The following is an 8,968-nucleotide window of genomic DNA, read 5'->3' as shown; positions in this document are numbered from 1 at the left end:
ATTATTTATTTATTATTGGCTGTGTTGGGGGTCCTCGTTTCTGTGCGAGGGCCTCCTCCAGTTGTGGCAAGCGGGGGCCACTCTCTTCATCGCGGTGCGCGGGGCCTCTCACCATCACGGCCTCTCTTGTTGCGGAGCACAGGCTCCAGTCGCGCAAGGCTCAGCAGCTGTGGCTCACGGGCCCAGTTGCTCCGCGGCATGGTGGGATCTTCCCAGACCAGGGCTCGAACCCGTGTCCCCTGCACTGGCAGGCAGATTCTCAACCACTGCGCCACCAGGGAAGCCCTGGCAGGCTGATTCTTAACCACTGCGCCACCAGGGAAGTCCGAGGGAATTCCTCTTAACCCTTTTAAATAAGACCTAGCATAGTGACTTACACTTAGTAGGGCTTTAATAGTAAGAATTTTCAACAAATCCATGCACTTACCAAGTTGGAACATGTAAGATAAAGTAAATCCTGTGCTCTCTGGTAACATATACCTCTAATGATCCACTTATCCACTGTGATTTGTTATTTTTTTTCCAATTTGGTCATTCCTAATAATGCTTCTAAAACATTGCATAATTATTGTACCTTCATGGCCAACAGCAATAGTAGAATAAAGCCACAGGTGCTCTCTTACCTGCTAAATTAGGACTCTCCTCCAAAATCATTGCTGTTACTTGGCTGCTTTTAAGAGGTCCATTTCCCTTAGATTATGAGGGTCCACACCTGCAATATTTATGCTCAAGTTTCTCCAATCTCAATAGTTTTCATGTGTGATCAGGTATAAGAAACTCTGTTAGGAAAGAGAGAAACGGAGGAGCTGTGGGTCCTGTTCTCAGAGAGCTTCGATCTCAATATGGAATCAAGCCAAACACAAATACAGGCAGTAGCGCTGATCAGTCACTTATTAGTGACATTTGAAAGTGCTACTGTAGAAGTAGGGATTCGGATGCTCATCTTGACAAAAAAGAAGATCGATAATTGCACGTTCATCTACCCTTTAGAGAATGGGGGATAGAAACGAGACTATCCTCATTCATCATATGATTTAAAGCCAAAAATCAAGGCTGCCATTCTTCCTGAGGTATGTGTGTGCTTTCTCCTCCATCATCCACAGGAGTGTCCAAGCCTTTACTCCTTTCTTTTCCTACCTGGACCCAGCCTAACTGTTTATGGGAGTTTGATCTTTCACTTTCCAGAGTTCTACAGCAGGATTAGAAAGGGGCCAATCTAACAAGAGAGAAGAAGAAATGAGCACACCCATAATGATAATCCAACTGGGGTTCTCTTCTTTTAATTGTCACCATGTCTATGAATGTGCTTGATAATTTACAACTTGCAGTCCTGTGACATGGGCTTAGTCTATTTGAAATGCAGTTCCCAGGCAACCTGGGGGCAGCTCTCAGCAGTGAAACATTTAAGGTGGCAAGCAAAAGGTGCCTGTCTGGGAGTCCAGCCCTATTAGAATATGTCCTGTGAGGTAAGCCTGACAGTTGAAGGGAATAATTGCAAGAAGCTGTCTAACTGCCATGGCAAGAGAAACTTAACCCAAGTGTTTTCAGGTAACTGCCAGCCCTGGGCCTGGCTCCCTTCCATGGGCCCCACAGCACATGGCCCCGTATGAAGTGGGTGTTTTACAGCAAGTTACAGCAACGCAGCTGTTTGCACTAGAACTTAACCCAGGTATGCCAGACAGCTGTGCCAAAGCACGTCTTACTGTTTCATTAATTCAAAAGCAACCCACATAAAAACACTACGTGACCCTGACTGCTGGTTTCAGTTCTATGTCAAGAACTGGTTATTTAATTCAATTTAATAAAACATTTTTGTGTACCAAATATGTGTTTGACACCTGGAAATAAAGAAGGTACAGACCCTGACTCAGAGGCAAAAACATCTCCCCAGCTGGTAAGCAACATCCTGTCCAGTAGGAATAAACACACACACATTATAATTCAATGATAGGTGCAAAAATAGAATAAATATGAACTAAATGGTGAAACAGAAAAAAGAATGGTTACTTCTGACTACTCCTGATAGTCAGAAGCGGCTTCCCAAAGGTGATGCTATTTGAACTGGAATTTGTAGGATAAATAAAAATCCTCTAGGCAGAAAAGAGAGGGAAAAGGCCTAACAAACAGAGGGAATATAATGCCCAAAGTATGAAATGCAAAATATGGTGGGGAGAAAAATGAGTGGGTTATATTTATTGAGGTTAATTCTTGAACAAATGAGCCTGGGTGAGCAATTCCTGCTTATAAAGCCCTGGGTGTCATGCCTGGAATTGTAACCTGTACAGTACCCATGGGGAGCCTCTAAAAGGTGTTTCCCAGGGTGTGACATGACTCTGGCAGCCCCTAGGGGAGGATACATTGGAGGAGGAAACTCGGGGCAGCTGAGAGGCTACTGCAACAGTCCAGGCAAGAGAAAGTGAGGGGCTGGAGGGAGGTGTTCACCATGATGACACTGAGGAAAGGATAATTCTGTTGGATGGGCTCAGAGAAACTGCAAGTTTCCCCATTTGTTCTGTAGCTGGACTTTGGGGTTTGTTGTACACAGATTTGTTGGTGAGTGAAAAGGACCATCATGGTTAGAAAGGAGTCTTAATGGAAGAATACTAAAATGATAGAATTATAGGACATTAACATTGAAAACTATCCAAAGAGATCTATTCCAACTCCCCCATTTACCTACAAGTGAGTTGGCTAATTAATGGCAAATTCCAGCCTGGCAGCCAGGTCCCCAGGCAGTGAGAAAACTGGGGTTGTTTTTGTGGGGTATTGTTATGGGTTGAACTGTGTACCCAAAAAAGAGATATTGAAGAAGTCCTAACCCCCAGTACCTATGAATGCAACCTTATTTGGAAATAGTGTCTTTGCAGGTGTAATCACGATGAAGTCACTAGAGTGGGCCCTAATCCAATAGGACTGGTGACCTTATAGGAAGGAGATAGCCATGTGAAGACAAGGAACACGGAAGAATGCCGTGTGAAGATGGAAGCAGAGACAGGAGTTACTTGGCTGCAAGCCAAGGAAGGCCAAGAATTATGGCCACCCCAGAAATTAGGAAGAGGCAAGGAAGACTCCACTCAGAATCTCAGAGGGAGCATGGCCCTGCCAACACCTTGATTTCAGACTTTAGGTCTTAACAACTATGAGAGAGTAAATTTCTGGTCGTTTATGCTACCTGTTTATAGTAGCTTAAACAGCCCTAGGTACCAAAGGGGAAGGGGGGTGGAGCTAATTAGGAGTTTGGGCTTAATATGTACATACTACTATATATAAAATAGATAACAAAAAATGACTTACAGTATAGCAAAGGGAACTATACACAATATCTTGTAATAAACTATAATGGAAAAGAATCTTAAAAAGAATATACATATATTTATATATATATATATATATATGTCTAGGTGAATCACTTTATGTACACCTGAAACTAACACAACATTGTAAATCAACTATATTTCAATTAAACAGCCCTAGGAAACTAGGTAGCCCTAGGAAACTAATACAGATATCATTAATGTTTGAATGGTGTGTGTGTAAGCTTAAATAGCTTCGAAGATAATGCCTAATGCAGAGCTAAAAAAAATAAGACTATAAATTTTACGCACTGTAAACCAATTTGTTTCGATAGTAAATCTCATTATCACATTTTTCACACAATGAAAAGATTTTAGCAAGTAAAATTGAGTATACTTTATAAAGCATTTTTATCCATTATCTCATATAATCCTCACACCAGTTTCTGGGAAGTGGGACTCGTGAGAAAACCACTGATTGTCTTAGAGTTACCCAGTGATGGAGTGAAAGTCAAATTACAAGACTTCCGGCTTCAAATCCAGTGCTGTTGCCTGCATTCCGCCCCATCGGTGACTCTAACCGCTCATGTCTGCTGAGAATCATTCAGGATAAACTGAGGTTATGGATGAGGAAGATCTCTGCACTGCAATTGCTTACACGTGTATTCAAAAAGAGTGGGCTAGAGATATTAGTGCAAGTGCCAGCAAGCAGGTCTACTTCCAGGAAAGAAACACTATTGATACAATGTAATAATGTAAATAGTCTAATTCGTTCCAACAAACGTGTATATTCAGAGATTTGAGGAGTAGAAAAAAGAGCCTATAAAATGACATGTTGTTGCATCTCCTCCCTAGCTGTCTCTGGAGTCTGAAAAAATAAGCTTTCTTTATAAATATAAAAAAGGGATATTTATAGCCTTGGAAACCAGAACCAACTCAGCTTCCCTCAAACAAGAGGGGTCTCCTCTTGCCTCATGCATGATCCTATAATTTACTATCTCAATTCTCATTGTGGGATTTTTTATGGTTGATAAGAAAAATCATGCCTCAGGCAAGTGACACGGTTCAGTTTTTGTTGTTTTTGATTTGGAGTTTTTGTTTGTTTATTTACTTTTTTTATTTTTGAGGCATTAAAAAACTCATGTAGGTAGTTGCAGGGAGACAGCTGACCAACAATTAAACGGAAGAGGAGGAATCAACTTCTTGAAATAATGTGATACATGGCCCAAAACGCCATTTATCAGAAATTGGCTAACAGTATTATGTTAATTACAGCTGTGCCATGCCTCTGGCCTGTGTGGAGGAAGGGGTGTGGGGAGAGAAGGAAGAGGAAGGAAGCCTCTCCACATGTACAGATCAGTGAATGACTGTGGTTTCCTACTAGCAATCTTATGGATCTTTATTAACGTAGCAGGAGGGTAATATCTAGTCCCAGCCAGGAGGAGTCCTTGACACAGCAGCAGTGAAGCGCTACATTTCTAAGAACTAACCAAGCTTTGGGTCATTCTCTGTTTTATCTCCTATAAGTACTTAAAGTCCAGGATAGTGACTCAAGGGGAACCTCAGCCTTTCATTCTTCTGACTGGGCTGAAGCAAATTCATGACCAATCCTCCATCCAGGCATAAATGTATATCATGTTTGGTCTCAGGACAGACCACCAGAAACTCAGCAAATAATGTCTGTCTCCACATCTGCACTAAAGACCTTCTCCATTAGAGCTGTGACTCTGAGCGTTGTGGAAGAGTTCTCCAGACTCGGATATTTGCCCAGTTGATGAAGAGTTTTCAGTTGTTGCTTTGAATGTACTGACACATCTCACAAAGCCTTCTCCACCCTTCATCCCGCACACCCTTAAATAAAGTCAGGTTAATTATGTTACATATAATCCGATGAACATCCAAATTCTTCACTGGAATGTCAGGTATTGTCCATTATTTTAAATAAAGAAGTCATGAGTTTACTGTTGGAAGTTTGTTGTTCTTTTTTTTCTTTCTTTTTTTGGGGGGGGAGGGGGAGTAAACAGATTTTATTTTAATATTTATTGTAAAAGGACTTGGATTTGCCTATAGCTTTTAAGTAAAAATTGTCATCCCCCCATAACCCCACACGCTTGCAAATATTTCAAAGATTTTATCCAAAAGTTCCAAAGAGTCGAGAAGCGTCTCATATAGATAATTGAGACAACAACAACTAAATTCACAGATTTAATGCAGATTTTTGTGGCTTTAAGAATTAAAACACGATCCCCACTCACCTCTTAACATCTGTCCCCACATTGCTTACGAGAAAACTGAGTGCCTAGCCAACCCCAGGCTTTGAACGGCCATCCTGGAATAGGAACCCACAGCCAACCCAGGGCACCACACCAATGCTTTTGACTTTTCGCCCATTAGTTAGTTACTCTGCCCAGATTTCCAGGAGAAGAACAAGACTGCCTGCTCCTCCACTGCCCCAGAGCTGCGAGTGACCTCCCAGAAGCACAGTGGAGCTCGCGGGGCAGTTGCTGTGAGGTCTGGGACTCCCCCAGCACTGAAGCGGTTAACTTGTAGGAAGACCCAGAGAAAGAAAAACAGACTAAGAACTGCCTTGTGCTGGGAGGAGGGCTAGAAAACGAGGCTGTTGCTGTTGTTTTCATTGTGTGCACTCTAATCAGGGAGAGTAAGAACAATGGTGCATGTAATGCTGATTTTGGAACGTGTCCATGCAGCTTTTCCCAGGCTAGACAGCCTTGGGAACAACTGATAGAGTGGCACACCAGGAGCACAGCCTCAATCACCAAGCCCAGGGGCAGGGCAGGCCTTTTCTGTGGATAAAATATGTGAGGGATGACAGAATCTTCCCAGCATGGGAAGTGGCAGTAACAAAAAATACACACAGGGAAAACCGTGAAGGTTTTGCATCTCCCAGCCCGGCCACCGGGACGGGACATGTTATTTGAAAGATAGGAGACTTCTCCTTCTGCCCACCCGTCCCATTTTTCTCTTTTGTTTGTTTGTTTCCCTCTTTGCATTCAACTTGCCCTCCCTTTCTCCCCCACTCCCATCCCCCAAACTCCCTCCGCCACACTTTGAAGCGGAGATGAAAGCCCTGTGTCAGTGGCTGCTGGCACCAAGCAAGCAGGGGGACCGCTGAAGTGTGCTTTAGTTTAAGATGCTGTACGTTTCTCCCAAGGAAAAGGGGGGAAGAATCAGCTTGAAACAATACATCGCATTTTGCTGGGGAGCATACTTCATGTAACTAGGACTCAAACATGGTCCTAATTTTTCAAAGCTCTTGTCTCCAAGGATAAGGGAAGAGCTTAAAATGTGGTGTCCTCCCTCAAAGTGAATGCACATAACTGTGAGGGCTTGGGAGTGCAATTGTTTAATAAAATAAAACAAGAAAGAGACAAAAATCAGGGGCATGAGCTTTTTGGTATTGACGCAGCAGCAGATCACACAACTTTCTCAAGTGTTATTGACACAGCTCCCTTATTTTGAAACAGCACATTCAAGCTATGCCGTACTAAATGATTCTGAAGGAATGACTTCCATACATTTACTTAATTATTTTCTTACCAGACTTAGCAAATAAAAATTCAACCTTCATTCATTAATCGTGACAATGTACCAAACTAGCGTAAAAGATGTTAACTGGGAAAACTGGCTGTGAAATATAGGGAACTCTCTGTACTATCTTTGCAACTTTTTTGTAAATCTAAAACTACTGTAAACTAAAAAGTTTATCAAAGAGAAAAAAAAAAATTCAGGACACCCAGTTAAATCTGAATCTCAGCTAGACAATGATAAATCTTTAGTATAAGTATGTGCCAGGCAATATTTGGAATAAACTTATGCTAAAAATATACTTGCTATTTATCTGAAATTCAAATTTAACTAAATGTCCTATAATATATCTGGCAACTATACTAGTTAGGATAGTTTTAAAATCAACTTATCTTTTTAAAAAACTTACGTTAAAACATTTTTAAAGCTTTGTTATAACATGAATTTATTTGCTATTCGTCAAATTTGAATGTAGGAATATTCAACATATCGTTCTTACAACAACACAGACTACCTGTAGTAAGGCCTTTCTGTGTCCCTGTCAACCTACACATACACACATATATACAACACCCTACACTTCCCCTGCCCCCGTCCCCCAGCAGGCATATTCCATAGGGATTTTAAAAGGATTCTATGTATGTATTTTTTCCATCAAAGAAAGGGCTGGCTAATGTGTTGCTTCGAGCAATAGGTCAATATTTATAATCAACTCCTACCATGGAAAGTGCATATAGCTCCCACTTGGCCATTTCTTAAAACTGCAGCTGTTTTGTCAAATAGCAATAGCTCATGAGATCTAAATGAAGCATAATTATTTTTGGTTAAAAAATTTTCCCCAATTTATCTTCTTAATGCCCTGAAACCTGGTTTTATTATTTTTTGTTTAGTTTTTTTAAAAAATGTGCTTATAGACACAAAATCAACCCAAAGGAACCATTTGGAAAGCTCAGCTGATTTGGTTCTGGATGCTGTACCTGCAAACCTCTCGTGTCCGCTCTTGTTCATGTAATATTGTGTTCACTTGAACTTGGACAAAGTTGAAGGCCTGGTATTTTTGCCCCTCACAGCTGCCAATCATGGGGACTGAAGAGGGGGTTAAAAGAAAAACTAAGAATAAAGGAGAAGATTTCTGAGCGGTTTTGAACTCTCAATGTACACGAAACTCAGACAACGCTTAGATAAGGGGTGAAGGTTGCATTTAAACCTGGAGCAGGAAGACTGTTGAGTATCATCTAAAGAGTCATGTCTCCCTTGGACAACCATTTTCCTCCCTACCAATACTATTTTTTTGATTAAGCAAAAGATTACTGTTTTAGAAAAGTGGTTCTTACTAATCACATTTTCAGTGTAAGTTCACTTCTGCTTCCTCTTTAATTGGCACCAGAAAAGAAAATTTCTTGAACATCAGTATACTTTTCAGGAAAACTAGCAGGGTTTCAACTTGAGGGTAGACTTGAACCTAGATGGCTTTTACACAAACCTAGATAATGTTACATGATCATAAATCATCCAGTTTTCTAAATGTAGTCAAGACAACCTCCTTAAGTGAGTTCAAAAATTTACTTTATTTGTAAAAAAAAGGATAGGAGGGCTTCCCTGGTGGCGCAGTGGTTGAGAATCTGCCTGCCAATGCAGGGGACACGGGTTCGAGCCCTGGTCTGGGAAGATCCCACATGCCGCGGAGCAACTAGGCCCGTGAGCCACATCTACTGAGCCTGCGCGTCTAGAGCCTGTGCTCCGCAACAAGAGAGGCCGCGATAGTGAGAGGCCCGCGCACCGCAATGAAGAGTGGCCCCCACTTGCCGCAACTAGAGAAAGCCCTCGCACAGAAACGAAGACCCAACAAAGCCATAAATAAATAAATAAATAATAAAAAATTTAAAAATTAAAAAAAAAAAAAGGATAGGAGAAATATAGTTATTCACCTCCTTGTCCCACTATTCAAACACTATCTACACTTATCCCCATCTCCACCTCTCTGCTTATACAGAATGATAGCATGTTTACCTGAGAAATCCATGATGTGTTTAGCTGGTGAAATAGCATGATGACTGAGTTTGGAGAATTCAGTCTAGTTTTAGCTCTGATGCTAAAAACTATATAAATTTGGACAAGTCTATTCTTCA

At 41.3% G+C, this 8,968-nt stretch overlaps 1 long non-coding RNA gene across 1 annotated transcript in view; it reads right to left on the bottom strand.

The window, feature by feature from the left end:
- Positions 1-629: 629 nt before the first annotated feature.
- The window catches only part of LOC118905291, a 106,558-nt gene continuing 98,219 nt past the window's right edge, over positions 630-8,968 (bottom strand). Inside the window, exon 3 of the long non-coding RNA XR_005022195.1 lies at positions 630-779. This is a non-coding gene — a long non-coding RNA (uncharacterized LOC118905291). The remainder of the gene's footprint in view (positions 780-8,968) is intronic.

The sequence above is a fragment of the Balaenoptera musculus genome, chromosome 12, assembly GCF_009873245.2.
Source record: "Balaenoptera musculus isolate JJ_BM4_2016_0621 chromosome 12, mBalMus1.pri.v3, whole genome shotgun sequence".
NCBI lineage: Eukaryota > Metazoa > Chordata > Mammalia > Artiodactyla > Balaenopteridae > Balaenoptera > Balaenoptera musculus.
The sequence above is the reverse complement of the archived record's forward strand: the minus strand, read 5'-3'. Positions and strand labels throughout refer to the sequence as shown.